Here is a 25,848-nt window from a genome sequence, read left to right on the forward strand (position 1 = left end):
GTTCTTTTTCTTACCTCGTCCTTTCTTTCTTCCATTGGAATTTTGATTTCCTTTGGGGTTATCAGATTGGACGGCATTAATCGAAGAGGTTTGGGAAGTCGGAGGGTTAGACGATGTGACTTGGTTGTTAGAAGCAGTTTGTAAAGACAACTGCTTCAATTGGTTCAACAAGTTCACCGCATTTGTGTCTACCGACCCAACGATACCATCCGCATGGGGACTTGGCTTCGACTTGGCTATGTCAACCTTAGACCTAGGAGCATCTGGCAAGTATTTTTGTAGGATCCCAGACTGAGAGTAGATCAATTCTAATTGCTAGGCCCTAAAAATGGCTTGCTCCTCAGAATAGACTCTAGACATGGAGACATCCTTAGAGATCTCGGGTTGTAAAGATTTCAAAAACCATTCAAGACGGTATTTCGGAGGGATTTCGGCTTTAATGAGCCTCTTTCTCCATCTCCATTCCTGAATATGGTCAGAAATGTGAGTTGCCTTATCCTGACGAAAAGTGGCCAGAAGTTCAGTTCCGGCATCATAACGGACAGGAAACTGGAAATGATTTAAGAAAATATTAGCTAAGTCAGCGAAAGATGTAAAGCTGCCCCCTGGAAACTCTATATACCATTTGGCCGCATTACCAGTCAAGGTGCGTTGAAAAAGTCTCAACCTAATCGAGTCATCGATAAGGGAGTTCGATGAGCACCACAAATGGAATGTGGTTACATGGTCACCTGGGTCTTCACCGCTCTTCCCTTCGAATTTTGGAATGTCCGAAGGGAGTTTGGTTGGGACCGAAGGCCAGGCCGGATTGTACTTGATTGGATCGTTTGTTAACTTAGTGAGATCTGGCAAGTTCAAAGTTGCCAGAAATGGAAGCCTAGGAGGACCTTGGGGATTCCACCCAGACTGGGCGGAGCTCCCAAAGTTCTGAAAAGATTGGCCTGGATTTTGGAAGGCACCAGGCTGCCCGAAGTAACCAGTAGAACCGGTTGAACCAAAAGGCAAGCCTTGTGATCCAGTAAAATTCAGAGTTTGACCAACTCCGGCCGCAAAGCCTCCATAACCAGCAAAGTTTCCTCCTAAAGGATTATAAGGAGTTGATAACCCCTGATACGGATTCCAAGCCGAAGCTAAGGGAGGAATACTTTGAAATGAACTAACTGTGGAGTACGGCCTATTCCCTTGTTGGCCGAAAAACGGATTCCCAGTTCCCGCGCCACTAACCCCAGGGTTAGTCCAACCTTGGAAAGGATTGCTGCTTTGTCCTATAGAAGAAAAAGGCATGGATCCTATCGTCGGGTTGGAATGTGGTATATGACCACTTCCGAAAGGAAAACCCTGGAATGAAGCCGATCCACCCATCATGGATGTGGTGGCACTAAACGGAACTGATGGAATACCCTATGAATGGGTGCCAAATGGGAAGAATCCAGAACCAAAAGCATTGGTTTCAGAATTTCCACTCGTGGACGGAATGGAGGTAGACCCAACTAAAGATGTGCTAGCAAAAGATCCAAACAAAGAAGCAGAGGAGATGGAAATCGTTCCTCCCCCTTGTACCGATGTTGGAGTCTGCATAGTTGTAGCACTTGTAGTAGAAGCCATGCTTCTAGTAGTGGTCATCGATGGTAAGTGCGTAGCGTAACCTGGACTTGACGGTCTATGCGTCGGAGTCCCAACGTATTGTAATACATCTGGATGACTAGATGGTAGGGGAGAATTCGGAGCCGCTAACGACTCTGAGAGTTCTTCTACCTCTATGTTATTCTCTGCTTGAAATAGAACTCGAGAAAGAACTGGAGTGTTCCTCTCTTGTTCCGCGGAAGTGCCAGGCCTTGCTTGAACACTAATGCCCCCGAGAGGAGGATCAATCTCCGATGCATCAACTGTCGTGGGACGAAACCCACCAGCAGTATTACCTCTGCACCTTCTAGGAGAAGACTCTAAACTTGGTGGTGAAAGACCATGAAGTCTTCGAGACCGTCTAGGAGATCGATCAGCCACATTGAATTTCTTGTTAAGATCTGACTAAAGACTCAAAAAATTGAAAGCTAGGCCAACTAAGAGCACAAAGAACACACTATAAAGACCCTAAAGATAACAGACAGTCAAACAACTTCCAAGTATTTCCGTTTCGGGTGATTAGGACCGGACACCAAAATACAAGAAAGTGAATTAAGGGGCCTTCTGAAGATAGTCTGGGATGATGAGGGCCCAGTCCTATCAGCGAAGGTAACAGAGGAAGTTACGCTGACCTCCTAACAACAACCTGCACCGGTGCAAGCCCCCAAGCTTCGCAAGGGTGCCCTCCAGTAGTACCGTTGAGAGTGATGCAACGTCGACCTCAGGTGCCATGGGATTCCCCTCCATAGCCACCTGTGTAGATCACTAGGAGTAGCAACTATGGATACCAACTCGTCGCAGAAGCCAAGTGGAACAGTCGTGAGGTAAGTTTGGACAAGTAGGAGAGGGGGTATCTCTCATCCCTGTCTTCACAGGCCCTCGTGCTTAACTCCTAGATCCGAAGCTTTCCTGGTCTTCCTAACGCTATTGGATTTTCACTCACTATTCAGACTCCTATGTTTGACAGTTTAAATGGCCTTGGAGAGTTAACTCTCCACTCGCCTAATCCAAGGCCTTAAAATCCTCAAACTTGTTGGTGTATCTAACTTAAAAAAAAGTTATAGTGAATTTTAATTAGCGCTTGATTTTAAAATAGGTTGTTCTTCAAGTCACGGGATAAACGGAAGTGAAACTAGTGGTGTTTTTGACGCAAAAGAAATTAATAAAAACCAAACTACATGCACATCCACTTGTTTTCGTTTTTCGATGAAAAGAAATCTCTACAGGGTTCAGAGGAACTTCAAATAAAACAAATTTTCTTTTCCTTTCTTTAATTCATGCTTCACACTCACAAAAGTTAACAAAACTATGGATGCCTAAAAATATTTGCAAATCTATCCTAATGCAACAAATATATGCTGATGCAAGATTCAAAACTACTCTAAAATCAAGAAATGAAAGTTGCTTGCTTATCAATTTTTATTTTGCCACTTAAAATGTCCAAATGGAATATGAGATGGTACCATTCATTTCGTCTAAACACTAAAAACAAGTTTCAAGAAAAACAAAAAGCACTTTCATTCACTAAAAGGAAACCAAATGAAAACAAAGTTCAAGAAAGAAAAACTAAGTTTTTCAAAAAGTTTTCTTCAAAAGCAACAACAAAAGAGTCTTTTCAAAAATTCTCTCAACAAGACTGAAACTTTGTGATTGAAGAATAGGTAACAAACACTTTTGCAAGTTGACACCACCCAATGGATGAAAATTCAACAAAAAGAAATGTGTTTAAAGATGCTCTTAACAACCAAAAGCAGCAATGAAAGCTTTGGCAACAAAGACCAAAAAGATCAAAAAGACAAATTTCAAGAAAGTATCAATCAACAACTTTCATGAAACAAAGAAGTGGATGGTCACAAAAAGCGGTTTTGTCAAGCAAACAAAAATTCACCAAAAGGAATATTTAACACAAAGATTGAGATCAATCTTCCTACCCTGATGAATCAGAGCAGCCAAGATTCCAAGCAAGAAATCTTGCGTGCTTAAGCAAAAAACGATGACGCTTGCAACAACAAAAACAAGACCAATACTTATTACAATCAGAGAGAATTTGGAACAAGATGCTTGCTGTAAAACTAACAACTGATACTAGAAAGTGATTGTTTCAGATTGAATCAAACCATCAGACAGACCTTCAGAGATAAAAAGATTTAAAAATCTTGAAAATTGCTAGATATACGCGACTGTACTTATGTACAGATTGCGTGTATGCACTACTGTGCCTGAGGAAACCTACGTATACGCGGGTTTACTTAAGGAAACATGCGTATATATGCTTCTGTAACTAAGAAAAATAGCGTATATAAAAGATTTCAAGAAAAATAAAAAACAAACTGAAGAAACTGGCAAAACTTAGAATTCAAGAACAGACCACACAGCAACAACAAGCAAACAGGCAGCTGAGCCCTGATTGGCTTGAAAACACCCAAACTAGGAACAACAACAATGTTGTCCCCAGTGGAGTCACCAATTTTGTTAAGGGAAATGTTCCCCTAGGGTTTTTGGGTTGAAACCCTAGCAGACTGAAAGTTGTCTATACAGAGAAACACACATTCACACAGCCATTATGCTATTATAAGCAAATTCTATGATAAGGGAGCATACCTTAGGTCCTACATTTGAGAAGGTCCTTTACGGTCCAAACCCTTCTTCGAGTTCCTCTTACTTCTTTGTCATGCAAAACAACCAATTCCGGAGAGCACAGCGGTATATGGACAAAACCTTATAAAGAGACCATCTTCATGTTATAAAGAAAGGTAGTTAGTTATGAAATATAAACAACCATTCACATATGAATTCCAACATGAATATCATAAACATAAAGAAGATTTATATCAGGAACCAAGACATGTGTTTCTTTTATTATAGACAAATAAAGTACAGAAAAGGAATAATTTCACCTAAGTCACCTTTCGTAGGCTCCAAGCAAAGCTTCCTTCCAAATTCGTCTAGCCTCAAGCCTTTAACAAACTCCTTCCATGACTTACTCCATGATGTCACAAGTAGTGGATGAACATCAACACACAAGGAAACAAGGGTTTCCTGTACAAATGGGGGAAGTGCTGGAGGCACAAGGATCTTCAGACCTGGTCAGGGGAAAAATCTCAGCATAATAACCTTTCTCTCTCTTCTCTCCTCCTTTAGGCCTTCCCATTGAGGTCTTTTTATACCTCTCCCAAAGTAGTTTTTTAGTTGGGATTTGGTTGGGAACAGTTGGGCCACGGGCACTAACAGGTGATCAGCAGGTAAAACCCGCGATCTCCGCCTGAAATTAAGGAGTTTTATATTTTTTAAGTGTTTTAATACATACACGCAGGTTGGGTATATGCCTACCCACGTATACACGCGTTTAACTCAGGGCAATGTCGCGAATAAGGGATAAAACACTGTTTTTTAAATTTTGGACCAGGTCTGGAAGGAGGGGTTGCCCTAGGCCATGAGTGCAACATCACAAACCATAAGAGTGATATTTGGAGCTATAACATAGGGATGATATGAAGAGTCACAAAGATGAGTTATTGAAGGCTAGAAGTTGAATTCTTCCTTTTTTATTGTGAATTTCCTGGGGGCTTATGTATAGCTTCAAATTTGAGAAATGAAAGTGATGTTGCTATTAATGATTTGGAAGCCATTTTTTGTTACATTGAGATGATCAAACTTTGAGGGATGTGTGTGTGTGTGTTTGTGTGTGTGTGTGTGTGTGTGTGTGTGTGTTTGATTTGAGCTTGTGGATATAGTTTGAAAGATTGTTAAAAGTGGTTCACTATATTTTTGTTAAGGAGGTGGTTGCCTCCATCAAAGTTTGGTGCCTCAACTAGGTTGGAGCCTACAAGAAGTTGGTGCTTCAAGATTTTAGAGATGGGTGCCTCCATCAAGTTGAAACCTACATCAGGTTGGTGTGTACATTAGGTTGAAGCTTATAATTATTTGGTGCTTGCATGTTTTTGTGGATTAGTTCCTCCAGTAGGTAGGTTCTTGCAAATTGATGTAATCAAATATTGAAGAAGTTAAGAAGAATTATGGTTTTATCCCGCAACGATTTCCACGTATATTTGGTGTTCATGTTTATTGATGTGATGATTGATTTTGTTGATGCACTCTTATGGTTTTAGTTATAATGAATTATGAAATTTTTTAAATTGATTAAATTGGCCATTACACTGATTAAACCCCCACCGCCCCATTATAACACATGGTTGTATTTAATATTGATAAATTATGTGTTGAGGAAGTAGTTTATTCATCTAACGTTTCTCACTCATCAAATCAAAGCATTTAATGATTTAAAATTTTGGTTAATTTGGAACTTTGGTTGATTTTTTTAGCGTATGGGTTTGTTTAAAATTATGCAACAATCGAGGGAACAAGGTTCTGAAATGCATGGAAATATGATTGTGTGAAACTTAGGCTACCCCTAGAAATTTAGTTCAATTCAACTCCACTTTTTCCTAAAAAGTATATATCTTTTCTATAAGTTTATCCTATTCCATATGGTGAACAAAGGATCATATTTTTTTTTTCTTTTTGAAGGAAATTTCGGATGGCACTATACACATAAGGAAGCCATCTATGCAAAAATTGTGGTGATTTAATATGGAGCTACACATTCCATTAATGCATGCTCATCTTCAAGCCTTCATCTATACCATGGGACCAAAGGATGGAAGCATCAGGGTTGTCTAATGAAAAAGGACTTGACATAATATCCATATATGTAAAGTAGAGGTGGTTTCATTGGTAGTGTAATACAAAGATAGGAAACACATGCATTCTTATCTTGAGTAGGAAGTGACATGCACTTGTCAATACCATCTCAATACGCTAGCTCCCTCACCTTAATCCTTATGTTTATCCTAGTAAGAAATGACATGCAAACTGTCTATGAATGGATTAATGTAAATAAATTAGTTTCTTACTTTTCATGTGAATCATCCATTTCCTTGTCTTTCATCTTTTTAACAGTGAAATGGAAATCCAATATATAATGGTAGTTCCAAGATTAAAATAATGTTAACTTACCTTGTATAAGGTAAACTAAGTTATTTCCCTTCATGTTGGTAACATAGTGTTGGCATGATGTCAACAAGATGAGTTTGCCAACTATGCCTTGATGTCAACATGATAGTGGGGTTGTGTTGATGATCAGAAGGTTGACAGAGATGTCTTGGCATGATGGTTGTAGAGGTTTATGTAGGTGGAATTATTTTTGGATGGAGGATATTTTTTATTTCCAAGTTTACAGAGACTACCGCAGGCTTGCCACTATCGACCACCGACACTATCACTAGTTGGTATATGTTTGAGTTAAGCTACTAGGGTTTATGCCAGAATTTGTATTGTAGAAAATATCATGATTGCATTTAATTGAGTAAATAATAAGTCGGTATAGTATGAAAATTGATGAAACAAGGCCCACAGTTGATTTATTTTATGCTTGTGGTCTTAGTTTGAAAAGACATGAAATGTAGTCCACAAAAGTATGAGGGTTGGGGCTTTCAATGCAATAAGTGGTGGATTACTCAAGGAGAGATGTCCTACTTTCGGTGGTGGTTGGAGGAACTATTGGAGGTAGGGGTCTCCATATAAATAGGTGGTGGCATACATAATTGAGGAAGTGGTGGCTTCGATCAGGTAGTATCTTGGAGCGAGTGGATACTTGCGTGCATTGCAAGTTGGGGCTTGCATGTGGTGTTATGTAACCAGGTATGAAAACTAAAGAAAATATAGATCAATAACTTGAAAATAAGCCTCTTTGAGGGGGAAACCTCCTATGACACCACATAAATGAAAATTTCTTAGATGATTCAAATGACAAGACCTTCTTAGTATATATAGGAGTATTGGGGACAAAATATAATTAGGGCCTATGTAACAATAATATTGGAAGGGAACAACAGTAATAATAGTGGGATTCTATGGGGGCTACACTAGTATTATGGGGACCTAACATGCCCCTATCCTTGAAAAAAGTGTTGTCCTCAATGCTTGAGTAGTTTTGGATACTTCTGAATAAAATACTCATCCTCCCATGTGGAGTCTTCAACAGGTAAGTTCTTCCACTTAACGAGATACTCTAAAATTGATCTATTTCATAATTGTTATATTATTGTCTTCATGATTACTTCAAGCTCCAATATGATATTTCCTTCCTCGTCAAGTTCTGGAAATATAGTTTGAACTAGGATCCTATCACCTATAACCTTCATTAAGCATGAAACATGGAAAACTAGGTGTACTCATGAAGATATAGGCAACTCCAATTTGTATGACATAGAACCTATCTTTTTCAACATCTTATAAGCGCCATAGTACTTGGGTGATAATTTATCATCCTTCTTAGTTTTCTTGAGGGACATTTGTTTGTATGGTTATAGGCATAAAAATACCCAATCACCCACGTCAAAACTTATTTATTTGTAATTTTGATTTTCCTGTTGTTTTGTTCGATTATGTTCCAAAGTCAAGTTATCCTTTACAAGTTGGAGAAATTGTTGTTGATGCTCAATGTGATCTTCCACTGCTTGAACCTTAGGATTGTCTCTTAAAGATGATGTGATAGACAGTGGATGATATCCATAAAGTGGCATAAACAGGGTCATTTTTGCTATGGTATGGAAGGGAGGGTTATACCACCATCTGTCAAATATATCCACTTGATCCATTGTGTTTGTTTATTAGATAAAAAGCAACACATATATACTTCCAAACATTTGTTCACTATATGAGTTTTCCCATCAGATTGAGGATGATAAGATGAACCATGAACTAATTGACTATTGAGACAAGAAAGTAATTCTATCCAAAAAGATCCAATGAAAATGGGATATCTATCACTTACAATAATCTTTGGGTTTCCATGTAGATTTTGAACTATTTCCACAAACACAGTAGCAACAATACTGGCTTTGAAAGGATGAGATAATGCACAAAAGTGTGCATAATTGTTAAGTCTACCAATTACCACCATGTTGACATTATTTCCTTAGGACTTGGCTAAAGCTATGATAAGATTCATTAAGACCTCCTCCCAATGTTGACTTGGAATGGATAATGGTTATAAAAGTCTCAGGGTATTAATTTATCAACTTTATTTTGTTCGCAAACCAAATATTCGTCACAAGACTCTAAATATTATATTTAATGCCATCCCAAAAAATTCCTTCTTGACCCTGTGGTAAGTTTTTAAAAATATGAAGCGCCCTCTTATAGGAGAGGTATGAAATTCTTAAAGAACCTTTTTTTTGAGTTGGCAGTTCTTACATAGATATAAGTAGTATTTGTACCACAATGAATCATTTTTCCAAATAAATGTATAAGATGCACTAGGATCTTGCTACAACTTTTGAATGAGGGTCCATACCTCTTCATCATTCTTCCATTCATCCCTTCCTTTAGTTATCTAATTAGGTTGGATAATAGAAATGGCACAGAGAAATGCCTCCACATCCTCATCCCTTATTGAAAGTGCATCTGCCACAATATTTTGCTTCCCTTTTTTGTAAATGAATTCATAATCATAACCCAAAATCTTTGTGACCCATTTTTTCTGCTCTTTTGGAGATAATCTTTGTTCTAAGAAGTATTTAAGACTATCATGATATTTTTTTACCTTGAAGTTTATTCTCATTAGGTAATGGCACCATTTCTTCAATGCTAGTAGTATTTCCAACATTTCTTTCTCACAAATAGGTTTCTATAAATACTTCCCTTGATTGGATGATTTTCAAAAGAAATGAGTCTTTCTTCTTGCATTAAAACAACACCAATACTAATTCCCGAGCCATCACATTCCATAATAAAGGATTTTATATAATTATATTTTTAAATAATAGAAAAATGTAATGAAAAACAAAAAAAAATGTTCACAACAAATATGTAAAAGTGGATATAAAATTTTATTTTATTTAAGCTAACCATAATGTTGTATTAGTGTTTTGTTATAAGAAACTTAAAAATAAGTATAAATAAAAGAAAAATTAAAAAGAATCATACATTTTAATGCAATGAAGTAAATGAGAATGAAAATTAAACATAATTAAAAAATAAAAATTTAAATAAGACACGTATCTATAATAACTTCATAATTAAAATAATTATATATATAATAAAATAACCACCTAAATTATAATTACTTAAATTAATTATAAATTTAAAAACAACTAAAATTAATAAAAAATTAAAATAGACATCTAAAATAATAAGAATATTTAATAATTTGAAAATTAAAGATAACTACACAACCCAAAAAAAATTAGTATTTCATAACTTGAATATTTATATATGGTTTAATATTAGAGTTTTTGGGGTTTTACTTATTAGAGTTTTTAATACTATATTTAGAATATAATTTATAATAATAATAATAATAAATAAATGTTATAAATACATTAATATAATTACTAATATTAATAATACATTATTATTATTATTTTATTAATATCTTCTTCTTTTTTCCCTTGGAAAAAGTCGTAATTTTCATTAATGAGGAAAATTACATTTTGCAGATGCCAGTGGCATATACTGTACTATGGGCTAGAAGCCTATCCTGTTGAGTATTCAAAATAGAGAGAGGTGTACTCCACGCAGGGAGACACTGCTCTGAGCTATGATTTTCAAAATGCTTTATGTACTTACTCTATGCAGAGAGTATCAAAAAATAACTGTCATGTGTAGAAACTACTTGATAAAAAACTTCATATAATATTTATATAAAGACAACAAAAAATATATAGCAAAAATTTATGTCCAACTCCCATTGAGCTTTACTAATATGATATTTCTATAAAAGGTCTATGATAATACTGATGGAAGGTTCCATCAGTTTGCTCCAGTATGCTCCACGTTCCTATTGGCTTATGTGCTGCTTCCTTGGATAGTAGATCGGCAGCTGTGTTCCGCTCCCTGATGGTGTTGTCAATCCTCATCCTGATCCAGTGGGGAATGGGCCTGTTTTGCCTCATCTTCTTAGCCAACTTCTTCTTGATGCGAAAAGTCTTGTGTGACGGTATTTTCGCTGACGACATTTCGCGCCGCTCCTGCTCCGCCTCTTTTCTTCAAACTACTGCACCAAAGAGAGTTTTATTAATATCATTTTAACTTAATGATATTATTTAAACTTTAATAAATTTATAATAATAGAATAATAACTATATATTATTGCATTGATTTATAAATTTCCACATTTAATAATATGTTAATTTAAACACTAACACATTATAAACATGATCAATCTTCATTATCAATTTTCTCAAAGATATTGAACATGAAGATCACGTTGAACCATGATAATTGATAAACAATATGTTTAACATGCTTATAATTAAGCATAGACACATATCTAGAGTCATCATGATGACATAGAGAAAGATATTTAACCTTTGTAGACAATGTATAAATAGTCAGCCATATTCACTGCTAATCAACTATATGTTTACCATACTCAATGATAGTCAACATTGTTCACTCATAGTTGTCCTTAGTCAAACATGGTCAACCATGGCCAACGATGGTTGATCATCGCATTATAACAAAGGTTGTCTCAATATGATAATCATGGTCGGCCATTGTGAATCATGACCTTGGTCAACCATGTTCAATCATGTTTTATAAAATCAAACATGGTCATCCATGGTCAATCTGTTCAAACATGGTCGAATGTCGCATTATCACAAAGATTGTCTTGATATGAAAATCAACCATGGTTTATAAATTACCCGTGGTTAATAATTAATTATTATTAAATAATAATTTAATTATTAAAAGTTTAATAATGATTACGTCATAAGGCGTTTCTCTCTGAAATGAACTCCCCTATGTGCCATGTGTAGTGTCTTGCACTGTTTATTTGATGTGTTAGACGATTGAAAAGATTCCCACCATCAGATTATCATGAGCATTTATAGTAAGTTCATTACCATAATGATACCCACACCGCTGTGAATCTTGAAAGACAAAAAATGGCGAGAAGTTATGCCACCCCTAACTTTCTTAGACGTTGTGGAGTCTCCCCATCATAAGCCCCTCCATAGCAATGGCCTTCCCTAGGAGCTCTCTTCCTGTTCCCCTAGTTTCGATTTTTCCCAACCCTTTCTTTTCCAATGGCAGTGGTGTAGGCATTGTTACTACACCCATTTCTTGGTTCGTTGCATGACTGTTATGGACCTCTTGAATGAGATGAAACACTTGTGGGTGGTACTTCCCATCATAACCCCCTCCGTAACAATGGCTTTCCCGAGGAGGGCTCTCTTCTTGTTCCCCTGGTTCCAATTTTTCCTAGTCCGTTCTTTTCCAATGGCGATGGTGTAGGCGTTGCTGCTGCACCTGTCTCCTAGTCCATTGCATGGCTATTATGGATCTCTTCAACGAGCTAAAACACTTGTGGGTGTTGCTTCCATGGGTAAGGAAGTGGTGAAACAAGTAGTAGATTTGAAAATAAAGTTTTTCAATTACCAAACACTTTGTGAAGCAATCCAGGCACACATTCAAGGAGAAGAGTTGCTGGAGAAGGCAATGTGTGGTGATATGGACATAATCTGGGAAGCTATAGACTATTTCAAGGTTTCCCTTCATGTTGCAGAAGAAATCATTTAGAGAACAAGGCTATTGTACTGAGCTGACTTGGGAATCATATTACTTTGTTCTAAAAATGGACAAGAAAGCCCATTCCTACCACTTTCAGAGCATCAAGATTGCACTTTACATCATGTCAGCATAGATTGCAAGTTCTGAGTGGTACATATATTCTTCTGAAGTAGTAAAAAAACACCAAGAGGGAGTAGTTGAGCAAGACAAAATAGAAAATGCAGAACTGCAAAGGTAGGGAAGAAAGAATGAAAGAAATGATAAGCACGGAAGGGAAAGGGAATTGTTGTAAAAAATTCAAATGACAGGCTTCACACTGTAGATGTTTCTTCAAATATTTTCCTATTATTTAGCTTTTTCTCAGATTTGGCTTCTGTGGCAGTACCATAAATGTATGAACCAAACCCACAAATTGTAAGCACAACAGAAATAACTTTGAAGCCACCCATATAGTCATGGAAACATAAAACTCCTGCAATACTAGTCACATGGGACTCGTACTGCATTAAGCACTCTAGCCATCAGCGTTGATGCCACGTAAAGAATTGCTACCCTTACTAGTTTCCAATCTAGAAAATTAAAACCCCCATAAAAGTACCATATAGTACGAAACTGCCCCACGTTTAAACGCAAGTGCCTCTAACTTCATAGATATGAAATCCTTATTTATGATTACACCAATTGTTGCAAAAACGAAACCGAATAGTGAAACCATAACCTGATATTCTAGGACAACATGAAAATATTCCCTTCCCAATATATTAATGAACATAAGCTCTGATAATGCAAAAATTAGGCCATGCAATCCAGAGCCTAAAATGTCCAATATGAAGCCAGCAACATTTTGGTGATGGCTTACACTAGTTGGCTTATTAGAGTTTAAGTCTAAGCTTATAATCACAACTGTTGTAGTTAAAATCACTATTGAATTCAAAGTGGAAGCATTCAACTAGTTTCCCACAATGAAATAAGAAAATATTGCAGTAAATGTGAGTGATGATGAAGCAAGAAGAGAAGCAGTTGATGCAGGCAAAAATGAATAAGCCCGTGCATACATTAGTTTGTCAATAACACTGAACAATTTTCCAAATAAGTGGTGTAGGTGAAATTCCTTTCTGAAAATAAAATGGAAGTAGAAAAACATTTGTTAGAGGCCATCCTGCTACTATTATCCATAACAGGAACAACCTACTCTTCCCACCATCAACATAGTATAAACGAGAAAGGAGGCAAGAAGCTAGGAAAGAAACAAACATTGTAGAATTTCTTAGGAAGAAGAGCACCTACTGAATAGGTGTTTTCCTTCCAAAAAACTCCCCCAACCTAGAACAAGTCAAGCAGCTTTCTGAAAATTGGAGATTATTCTTTGTTCCTAATATTGACATGTTATATTGAAAACGAGTCAAATGTTAAGAACTATTCAAAGTTATAGTAATATTTCAAGATATCTCCATATTTACAAATTTCTCTAGGGACCAAGTTTGTTCAATGCCAAGAGAGGAAAAAAACAGTCAGGAAAGATTCTTTCCAACAATCTTTGTAGGTGGGAAGTGAGTCTAACCATAATGAAATCTATATGGGGCAACATCCCATTGCCTCATTACCTTTTTTCACTTGTCAGAAACAACAACCAGAGATTGAGGAATAAAATATATCAGATTTGAAATGTCAGGGACAAGAATCAAATCATGTTGATACAGAAGTTTCTATTGTTATTGCTAATGATATTTCTTGTTCTGGTTCATTCCCAGAGCATATAAACATTAGGAAAGGACTTGAGAAGAAGCGAGGTAAAGTGGAGAAAACGATTAATTTAGAAGTTCTTCAGCAATACTTTGTTGGAAGCCTGAAAGATGTTGCAAAGAATATTGGTGGTAAATACTTTATCTAAATCTATAGAAAAAAATTTGAGTCAAGGGTGGGGTTTTACATATTTTAGAAAATAATAACAGGAAAAAGGAGAGAGTTTCAAAAATTCATAAAAGGGAAAAAGAGATAAGCGAGCAAAATTCAATTGAAAAAATTACTTATTGAAGAAGGATTATTTGTGGTTTGTTATATCTCGTTACCTCTTTTTAGATTGTTGCAATTGGAAAGTACGGTATCGGGTGATTTCCTTTCACAATGGTGATTTTTTCAATTGTTAGCAATAACAACCAGAGCTTGAGGAATAATGCCAAGTTGGTAAAAGTGGGGTGTTGTTACAACCCCCACCAAGTTTCAAGTCTCACCTAGGACATCCTTGTGTTTGTGTTTATTGTGCACCAGTACTTGCGACAATTCTTGGGCTTAGCTGCAAGTTCTAGGTGAAATTTGTTCTCATAACTACTCCTTATTTGCTGCAACATGGTGCACCAATACTTGCAACACCACCTAGAACCAGGTGCAAGTTATGGCTTAAATGTTTTGTCATGGCTACTCCTTAGTTGTGGCAGCTTAGCCCAAGGCTTGCTTTCACAAGTCCATGTACTCATGTTCATGTTGACTGGAAGCATCCATTAAAAAAATGTGTGCAATTTATGGGTGAAATTTGTTGTCGTGGCTACTCTTTAGTTGCAACTTATCCTAAAGCTTGCTTTCACAAGCATGTGTAATCATGTTCATGTGGACTAGGAGAATCCATTAAAAAAATGTTTTGTTTTGGAAGATAGGTACCTATAGAGTTGGTTTCTGATTCATTTTACTTGTAGATTCTCAATGTTTATAAGTGCCATACTTGAGAGAAAGCTATTCTACTCTTTTTTAATTTCAACATCACTCTTTCTATAACTTACCATCCTAGTCAAGGACATATAGAGAAAATAATCATATAATGAATCTCTCCAGGTAATAAATTTTCCTTTAGGGAACTTTATCTCCAAAGATCGTCGAGTGAAAAGTTAAGTAGAAATAAAAGTAGCATGTTGGAGTTAATGTATGTTGGTGCTACCAGAACTTTTTGCCTTTATTGATGTTTGGTTTCACATACAAAGCTCTTAATAGGTCATCCAACTTATCATGGGAATTTTATAGATTTAGATTTCCTTGAGGTAGGTTGAGTTATGTGATGTTTTAGGGCTATTTAAGATCAATGACAGGTAGAGCATGTTTATACTTCTTTCAGGTATATGATTACAGTCCTATATAAATTGTAATCACTTGTGAAATTTCATTGAACAGATATGATGTTTTTAGGTACCCCATTCGATCTTAACTAATTAGTTAATCCAAATTATTTATGCTTCAAATATTTAACACAAAGTAAGTTTGGCTGGCCATTTTGAGAATAGGCATATATGCAGGCCATTCAATTGAATTCATGTAGATACAGGCATAGATAATGTATCGTTCATTAAATTAATCTAATTAGATGGTACCTTATCTATGAATGCTTGAGAACTTCAAAAAATACATGAAATTTTTTTTAAAAGAGTTTGAGAACTTATACTGTCAGAATGAGTTTCCAGAGGATAAGCAATGGACATGTTATAATAATATTTCAAGAATATCTCCAGATCTTTCTCCAGGGACCGAGTTTTTTCAATGCTAAGAGATGAAACAAATAACCAGGCAAGATTATTTCCAATAAGATTTGTAGGTGGGGAGTGAGGGTGATCATAATGAAATCCAGATGAGGCAACATCCCATATCCTCATTACCCTTTGTTACTTGTCAACAACAACAACCATAGCTTAAGGAATGAAATCTATCAGATTTGAAACATCATGTACATGAATCAACTCATGCCAATACAAAAGTTTTTGTTGTTCCTGCTAATGATATTTCTTGTTCTGGTTCATTCTCAGAGCATACAAACATCAGGAAAGGATTTGAGAAGAAGCGAGGTAAAGTGGAGAAAACGATCAACTTAGAACTTATCACAACCCCTTCAATACTACAAACAAATATCTATATGGAAGGGAAACATAATTCTTCTAAAAAATTCAAATGGCAGGCCTCACACTGTACATGTTTCTTCAAAAAAATTCTTTTAGTTACTTGTTTCTCAACTTTGTCTTCTATGGTAGTACCATAAATGTATAAACCAAACCCCCAAATCGTAAGAAGGACAAAAATAACTTTGAAGCCACCCATAGGTTCATGGAAACATACGACTTCTGCAATACTAGTCACAAGGACTTCTATCGTGTTAAGCACTCCATTCATTAGCGTCGATGTGAGGTAAAGCATTTCTACACTTCCTAGTATTCCAAGCTAGAAATTTAAAGCCCCCAGAAAAGTACCATATAGTACGAAAATGTGCCATGTTTAAATGTGGGTACCTCTAAATTCATAGCTATGAAATCTTTATTTATAATTACACCAATTCTCATAAAAATGCAAATGAACAGTGAAACCATAACTTGTTATCCTAGGACAACATGAAAATATTTCCTTCCTAATATCCTAATGAGCAGAAGCTCTGATAATGCAAAAATTAGGCCATGCAATGTAGAGCCTAAAATTTCCCATATGAATCTAACAACATATTTGCGATGGCTTACACCAGCTACCTTATCATAGTTTGAGTCTATGCCTATAATCACAACTGTTGTAGTTATAATCACTATTGAATTCAAAGTGGAAGCATTCAACTTCTTTCCCACAATGAAATAAGCAAATATTGTAGTCAATGTGAGTGATGATGAAGCAAGAAGAGAAAATGTTGATGCAGGAAAAGATGAATAATCCAACGCATACATTAGGTTGTCAATAACACTTACAAGCTAAGCACAACATATGACATAACCAGTTTCCAACTGAGTGGTGTATGTGAAATTCCTTTCTGAAAATACAATGGAAGTAGAAAAGAAGTTGTTAGAGGCCAGCCTACTACTGCTATCCATAGCATAAGCCGCCTACTCTTTCCACCATCAACATAATATAGATGAGAAAGAAGGTTTGAAGCTAGAAACAAAAACAACATTGCAGAGCTTCTTAGGAAGAAGAGCACTCAGTCAGTAGGTGTTTTCCTTTCAAAAAACTTCCCCAACCTGGAATAAGTCAAGCAGCTTTCTGAAAATCCAGAGAAAATTATTGGTTCCTAATATATACTTATTATATTTAGATGAGTCCAATGTCAAGAACCATTCAAAGTTATAATAATATTTCAAGAATATCTCCAGATTTACATTATCAGTGAACATACTTTTGAAATGGAAGCATCCATTAAAAAAATGTGTGCAATTTATGGGTGAAATTTGTTGTTGTGGCTACTCCTTAGTTGTTGCATCTTAGCCCAAGGCTTTCTTTCACAAGCACATGTAATCATGTTCATGTCGACTGGAATCATCCATTAAAAAAATGTTTTGTTTTGGGAGATAGGTACCTGTGGAGTTGTTTGGTGATTCATTTTACTTGTAGATTCTCAATGTTTGTAAGTGCCATACTTGAGAGAAAGCTATTATACTCTATTATGATTTCAACATCACTGTTACCATCCTAGTCAAGGACATATAGGGAAAATAATCATATAATGAATATCTCGAGGTAATAAATTTTCATTTAGGGAACTTATCTCCCAAGAGCATTGAGTGAAAAGTTAATTAGAAATAAAAGTAGCATGTTGTATTTAATGCATGTTGGTATTACCAGATCTTTTTTCTTTTATTTATGTTTGGTTTTCACAAAGGAAGCTCTTAATAGGCCATCGAGATTATCATGGGAATGTTCTAGATTGAGCTTTACTAGAGGTAAGTTGAGCTATGTGTTGTTTTAGGGTTATTTAAGACCAATGACAAGTAGAGCATGTTTATACCTATTTCATGTATATGATTACATTCCTATATAAATTGTAATCATGTGTGCAATTTCATTGAATAGATATGACGTTTTTAGGTACCCTAATCTATCTTAACTATTAGTTAATACCAATTATTTATGCTTGTAAGATTTAATACAAACTAGGTATTTGGATTACCATTTTGAGAATAGGCATCTATGCAGGCCATTTAATTTAATTCATGTAGAGATAGGCATAGATAATGTATCGCTCATTAAATTAATCTAATTATATGTTGCTGTATCTATAAATTCTTGAGAACTCTAAAAAATACTCAAAAAAAAAGTTTCAAAGGAGTTTAAGAACTTCGACTGTCACAATGAGTTTCCAAATGATAAGAAATGGACAAGTTATAATAATATTTCAAGAATATCTCAAGATTTGCAAATTTCTACAGGGACCGAGTTTGTTCAATGCTAAGAGAGGAGACAAACAATGAGGCAAGATTCTTTCCAACAATATTTACAGGTGGGGAGTGAGGGTGATCATAATGAAATCTAGATGGGGCAACATCCCATATCCTCAATGCCCTTTTTTACTTGTCAGAAACAACATCCAGAGCTTGAGGAATCACATATATCATATTTGCAACATCACGGACATGAATCAACTCATGCCAACGCGAAAGTTTCTATTGTTCCTCCTAACGATATTTTTTGTTCTGGTCCATTCTCAGAGCATACAAACATCAGGAAAGGACTTGAGAAGAAGCGAAGAAAAGTGGAGAAAATGATCATCTTAGAACATATCACAAACCCTTCAATACTACAAACAAATATCTATATGGAAGGGAAAGAGGATTCTTGTAAAAAAATCAAATGACATGCTTCAAACTGTAAATTTTTCTTCAAAAAATTTCCTATTAGTTAGTTGTTGCTTAGCATTGGCTTATGTGGAAGTACCATAAATGTATGAACCAAACCATCATATCATAAGCGGGACAGAAAGAAATTTTAAGCCACCCATAGGGTCATGGAAACATAGAACTGTTGCAATACTAGTCACAGGGACTTGTATTGCATTAAGCACTCTAGCTATTAGTATTGATGCCAAGTAAAGCATTGCTAAACTTCCTAGTATTCCAAGCTAGAAAGTTAAAGCCCCCCAGAAAAGTACCATATAGTATGAAATTTCCCCATGTTTAAACACAAGTGCCTCTAGCTTCATAGCTATGAAATCCTTATTTATAATTACACCAATTGTCGAAAAAATTCAACCGAACAGTGAAACCATAACTTGTTATTCTAAGACAACAAGAAAACATTCCCTTCCTAATATCTTAATGAACATAATCTCTGATAATGAAAAAACTAGGTCATGTAATGCAAAGCCTAAAATGTCCCATATGAAGCCAAAAACATAGTTGCGACGACTTACAACAATTAGCTTATGAGAGTTTCAGTCTAGGTATATAATCACAACCGTTGTAGTTATAATCACTATTGAATTTGAAGTTGAAGCATTCAACTTATTTCCCACAATGAAATAAGAAAATATTACAGTAAATGTGAGTGGTGATGAAGAAAGAAGAGAAGCAGTTGATGCAGGAAAAAATGAATAAGCCCTCGCATACATTAGGTTGTCAATAAAACTAAACAAGCCAAGCACAACATATGACATAACAAGTTTCCAACTAAGTCATGTATGTGAAATTTCTTTCTGAAAATAAAATGGAAGTAGAAAAACAATTGTTAGGGGCCAACCTGCTACTGTTATCCATAACAACAACCACCTACTCTTTTCACTATCAACATAGTATAGACGAGAAAGGAGGTCAGAAGTTAGAAACGCAACAAACATTGCAGAGCTGCTTAGGAAGAAGGACACCCAGTGAATAGGTGTTTTCCTTTCAAAAAACTTCCCCAACATAGAATAAGTGAAGAAGCTTCCTGAAACTCCAGAGAAAATTCTTGGTTCGTGATATATACCTGTTATATTGAGACGAGTCAAATGTTAAGCACCATTAAAATTTATAATAATATTTCAAGAATATCTCTAGATTTACATTATTAGTGAACATAATTATGAAAAAACAGATATTGATGGCATTCCTCTAACTACCATCTTTCCTAACCGTTGTAGCTCAATTGCGCAAAGTTTAAAGAGAAATGCCAATAAAGAAAGAAAATTGCATAAAATTTTAACTTTTTCCTTCTATTAATTGTGAGGCCTGTTATTGGGGTTCGAGCCAAGTTGAGGACCAAACATGGTGGCCATTTTGGTGCCACATCTAGTGAGAAGGGAAAATTTGGGCTCACGAGTTTGGAAATTGTTGGCATCTTTTGGAAATTGCAGAAATTGGGGATGTTGGATTGTCTCCAGCTTCTTCATTTCCATATTGCATCTTAGATCCCATGCATTTAAGTTCTTAATGATGGTGTGAGCGAAGCGATGTATATATACTGTGATTTGGTTAAGTTGGGCGCTAATATGAAGATCATTGACATTGGAGGAGGGCTTGGTATTGATTATGAAGGTACCAAGTCTTCTTGCTCTGATATGTTTGTTTCTTACAGTTTGGAAGAATATGCAGTGAATGTGGTCAAGGAAGTCCCTATGGTCTGTAGCCAGAAATGGGTAAACCATCTCATCACATGCCATGAATGTGGGAGAGCTCTGGTTTCACACCATTCTCTTTTGGTGTTTGACGTTGTGTCTTTGCATGAAAACATGACACCAAGGAAACAATGGGAAGGGTCGTCCAACCACATCAAGCAAACACTTTGTTTACACCACACATCATTCCCCTTCATCCAATATCCATACGCAGAGAAAATGCTTTATGTACAACATATCTTTAGGAACCAAAACTTTTTAGAATATATTTTCTCGTTTGGATACTAAATTCTGCTACTTGGGTATTGTTAGGGAGTGTGATGACTTACTTGATTCTGCATGGAATGGGCTCTCTTTTCATCAGATGTCATATATGCCTTCTCTGCCATCTTCTGAGCCTGATAGAATGGCCCCTTTGGAGGGTTTTCAAATTTCAAAGTTCAAACTTCATATTTTAAATTGCATTAGTTTAATTTATTTCGTTGATTGGAAATATTTTATAAATTAAAACTTAATAATTGTTAAATGGAATTGGGCTCTCCATTTATGAGGCATGTTTTAAACCTATTGTAAAGTTAAATTCAATTATTACCTATTCTTAGTAAGTAATTTATGTTTCAAAGGAAATGGGTCCAAACTAGGAAACATCTAGATCACATAACATATCACATATTTTTCCATCTAATCTATTATTCCATATGTTATAGCCATACGAAGTTTCCTTTGCAACATGTGGTGCAATTGCTAGTTTATTTAATAATAGTAATAATAATAATAATCTTCAAAATGAACCATACAAATGGTTTGAAAAGGGTGGGAAGATTTCTTCGCGTGCAATTCATGGATCATAGATACCCATGGTTAATAATTAATTATTATTAAATAATAATTTAATAATAATAATAATAATAAATTAACTAATTAACTAATAATACTTAGTTAATCGATTTTTTGGCCATCAGCGAGCTCTGCAACCAAAAACCTAATGGCAGCCATGTGGTAAAATCGGCAGGGAGGAATCAAGAAAGGTAAGGGTGCAGACAACAGAGAGTCACAGCAGCAGACAAGGTAGACATCTGAGAGACACAGTCATGACAGAAGAGGTCAGGAGGGGAGAGATCCCCTCCTATCGGGATGCAGCGACAGGGGAAGGTCAGAACAGTCAGTCGGCAAAGGAGAAACAAAATGCAGGTCTGGTTCTGGGAGCGACATGGCAGGCGGGCAGAAGGGGAAAATGCCTGCCATGTGTGGAGGAGAAACCTAGGTTTGTGATTCCACCAAATAAATTGGAAAGGTACAGAAGCTACATGAAGGATCATGCCCTTATCTGCAAGTTTGTCGGTGTATGGCCATCTGAAAGAGACCTTACCAAATGGATTCAGCAAAAATGGCAGCCCCAAGGACACATCGAGCTAAAGTTGGGAGCGAAAGGCTTCTTTACGGTAATCTTCTCTAACTTGCAAGATAAGGAAAAAGTGTTTGAAAATGGCCCTTATTTTTATTATAATGTTGGTCTATTTATGAGATATTGGGAAGAATGCTATAACCCCGATAAGGAAAAAAAATTAGCAGCTCCAGTATGGGTTCGATTATTTGGGTTACCTATAGACTTTTGGGATCCGGAAATCTTGGAAGGGATAGGAAACACAATAGGTAGCTTTGTGAAAATAGCAGAAACTATGAAGAAAGGAAGGTATACATCGTATGCCAAGATATGCATGTATATGAACATTGCGAACCCAATCCCAGATTCCATGGAACTAGAGTATCATGAAGAAGTCTGGCAGCAAAACTTAGACTATGAGCATATACCATTTAGATGTCGTAGATGCCATGAATATGGACATCTGGTTAAGGAATGTCCTATTACAATGGAAGAAGAAGAAAGGAAAAGTAAGCAGCAGAAGAGAGGGCCAGTAGACCAGGAAGGATTCCAAGAGGTAAAAAGTAGACGGAAAATAACCAAAGAAAACTCCAAGGAAGACAAGAAGGAAAAACAAACAAACCCAGGGAAATCAAATAGCTTTGAAATACTACAGGAAGAGGGAGAAGATGAGGATCAAACCATGGAAAATCAAGAAGATAAAGAGTCAGACAATAGCTCCAGCAGTGAAAGAGCTCACACAAAGAGGAAAGCCCCGAGTGAGGTCACGGACAAAGGCAAAGAACAGGTAGAACTGGTAGAACAGATGGAGACAAAAATGGAGATAACCAAGGATGATCTTAGTAAAGAAGAAGAAATTCTAAGAAAATTATTAAACGAATGGAGGAACTTGGACGAGAGATTTATCCCAGAAGACCAAAAGAGGTTGTATGTGGAAACCTTTCAGCAGTATATAGCTAAACAGGAAAAAGGTAAAGCTGTGCCTGAAGAATACCAAGAGAACCAGAAGGAAAGCAAAACAGATCAGCAAGGACAAGTCAAGGGAGGGAAAAAAAAGGAGGAAGGAAAAATCTTAAAGACTCCATCCAACTAATGGGAGAAATGCTGGTGAACACAGGGAGAGTGGTTCCGCTTTCAGCGGTGTTTCAAAACCTAAATCAAACTCCTCAATGATTTTGACATCATGGAATATTAGAGGCTTGAACAACAAAGGGAAGCAGAGACATTTAGCGGCAAGATTGAGGAAAGACAAACCACAGATAATGCTTATTCAAGAAACTAAAATTTCAGGCCAGAAGATGGAGGAAATACTCAATAAAATAAATCCAAGATATGAGCAAGTAACCATAGATGCTAAAGGAAGTGCGGGAGGGATAGCAGTAATTTGGAACCCAGCAGAAGTCCTATCAGACTGGTGGATAGGAATGCCCAGAATCCTGACCGGCAGATTCAGACTCATTGGGCAGAGTGAATGGGTTGTAGTGTCAGCAGTATACGGGCCCCACACCCCGGTAGATAGAGGCCTATTCCTCAGTCATTTGGAAAAAATAAAAAATATGCACCAGGAGCAAAGGTGGATTATTGCAGGAGACTTCAATATGATAACCTATAAAGAAGAGAAGAAAGGAGGAATCAGCAGGGAAGACCCAGAGATGGAAAGATTTAGAGATGTCCAAACAGACTTAAGGCTAGTAGACATACCAACAATAAATGGGAAATTCACCTGGAACAATAGAAGAGGTGGGAACAAACAAATAGCGTCAAGATTAGATAGATTCTTAGTCTCTAAACATATAATAGGTATGGACATCTTCTACGAAGCCTCCATCCTCCCCTCTATAGGGTCAGATCATTGGCCAATCAAACTGGAAATAGCTATGAACAATCAGAATAAAAAGAGACCTTTTCGTTTTGAGTCCTTTTGGCTAAGAGATCCAGAATTCTTAAACAAAGTAAAAAACTGGTGGCAGGAAATCAAAATGGGAATGGAAGGTCGAAACAAAATGCACACGTTCCAACTTAGACTCAAAGACATAAAGGGAAAAATTAAGAAATGGAACAGGGAGGAATTTGGCAACATTCAGAAAGAGAGAGGGAAACTACAGACCAGAATGGAAGGAATTCAACAACAAATCATCGAGGAAGGAAGAAGCGAGGAGTTGGCTGAGGAGGAAGGAAGGATAATCAATCAATTAGAGGAAAGACGAAAGCAGGAAGAAATTCTATGGAAACAGAAATCACGTGTCCAATGGTTGAAAGAAGGGGAAAAGAACTCCAAATTCTTTCACAAAGCAATGTTGAACCACAGACAACACAATAGAATCTTTTCACTGAAAGATAGTCAAGGAAACAGAGTGCTGCAACAGGAAGAAATGGAGAAGCTCCTGGTGGACTATTTCAAAGGGATCCTAACAGAACCAAATATTAACAGGGAGGAGGAAATCGACAGAGTCTGTCAACATATACCTAAAAAAGTAACTAGAGAACAAAATCTGGCTCTACTCAGGGTAATTACAAAGGAAGAAGTGGAGGAAGTGGTTAACAGAATGGCGAAGAATAAGGCCCCGGGACCTGATGGATTTACCATTGAATTTTACCAAGCAGCCTGGAGTTTTATGGGTAACGACTTGTTGGACCTAGTGGAGGAATTAAGGTGTACAAAGCGCATGCATCAGGGTCTTAATGTTACCTTCTTGGCATTGATTCCAAAGACTGGAAACTCGGACGAACCGCAGGGATTCAAACCAATATCCCTATGTAATGTAGTGTACAAAATATTAGCAACAATTATGGTGAATAGACTTAAGCCAATTCTGCCCGACCTCATAGCTCAGGAACAAACAAGTTTTGTAAAAGGATGGCAGATAACAGATGGAATTATAGTTGCCCAAGAAGTAATCCACTCCTTGAAAAACTCTCGAAATCAAGGCATGATAATCAAATTAGACCTGGCAAAGGCTTATGACCGCCTTAGTTGGGCGTACCTAGAAGGCATCCTCAAAGCCCACGGATTTGATGAGAGATGGGTGAAATGGATCCTGTCAATGGTGAGCACACCGGTGATGTCAGTCATGTTGAATGGAACCCCAACCGAAGCTTTCAACCCCTCGAGAGGGCTAAGACAGGGAGATCCCCTGTCCCCGTTTCTCTTCATCCTAGCAGCAGAAGGACTGGGCAGGCTGGTAAAAGCACAAGTAGACAGGGACCAGATAAAGGGGCTAAGAATCTGTGGGAATGATCTCCCCGTAACACACCAGCAATTCGTAGACAACGTAATGTTTTATGGCCAGGCCTCGCTTAAGGAAGCCCAACAAATCGTAAAAACCCTATCTGAGTTCACTCAAGCATCCGGGACTGAGATCAATAAAGAGAAATCAGAAATATTTTTCTTTAACACACAGCTAGCGGCCCAAAGATTTCTGGCTCGAACAATGGGATTCAGAATTGGAACCTTCCCAACGAAGTATCTGGGTATTATGCTTAATGAGCACCAATACAGGGTCGCTAACTGGGGACCTCTAATAAATAAAATCAGGAAAAAGATGGACAATTGGACTTTCCGGTCGTTGAACACCCCCAGTCGGATAATTCTTCTAAAAGCAGTACTACAAGCTATCCCAATTTATCAGATATTGAGCCAAGCTGTTCCCAAGTCCATTAGCCAAAAACTAGTAGCCATGTTCAAGAAATTTTTATGGCAGGGAACCAACAAAACCAGAAAATGGGCTTTACTCTCTTGGGAGTGGCTAAGCAAGCCAACCAAAGATGGAGGCTTAGGATTGCGGGACCCCTACGTACTCAACCAAGTGATGGGGGCGAAGCTTTGGTGGAGGTGGACACAGGGCGGCCAAGACCTATGGAAGGAAATCTGGGAAAGGAAATATGAGGCAGCTGAGAAACCAGAAGACAGGATGAGAAGCCAGACAGAGGTAAAAGGCTCCGCAAT

The 25,848-nt window shown here is 36.8% G+C and overlaps 3 pseudogenes; all 3 read right to left on the reverse strand.

Moving 5' to 3' along the window:
• Nucleotides 1–12,512: 12,512 nt before the first annotated feature.
• On the reverse strand, nucleotides 12,513–13,457 carry LOC149228908 (putative purine permease 5 pseudogene; annotated as a pseudogene).
• A 2,464-nt stretch (nucleotides 13,458–15,921) lies between these two features.
• Nucleotides 15,922–18,131, reverse strand: LOC149228909 (putative purine permease 5 pseudogene; annotated as a pseudogene).
• Nucleotides 18,132–18,850: 719 nt separating this feature from the next.
• LOC149228910 (putative purine permease 5 pseudogene) lies at nucleotides 18,851–20,299 on the reverse strand (annotated as a pseudogene).
• Nucleotides 20,300–25,848: the final 5,549 nt, after the last annotated feature.

The sequence above is a fragment of the Pinus tabuliformis genome, chromosome J, assembly GCF_031772625.1.
Source record: "Pinus tabuliformis cultivar Carrire ecotype Pingquan chromosome J, CPIR1, whole genome shotgun sequence".
Lineage (NCBI taxonomy): Eukaryota > Viridiplantae > Streptophyta > Pinopsida > Pinales > Pinaceae > Pinus > Pinus tabuliformis.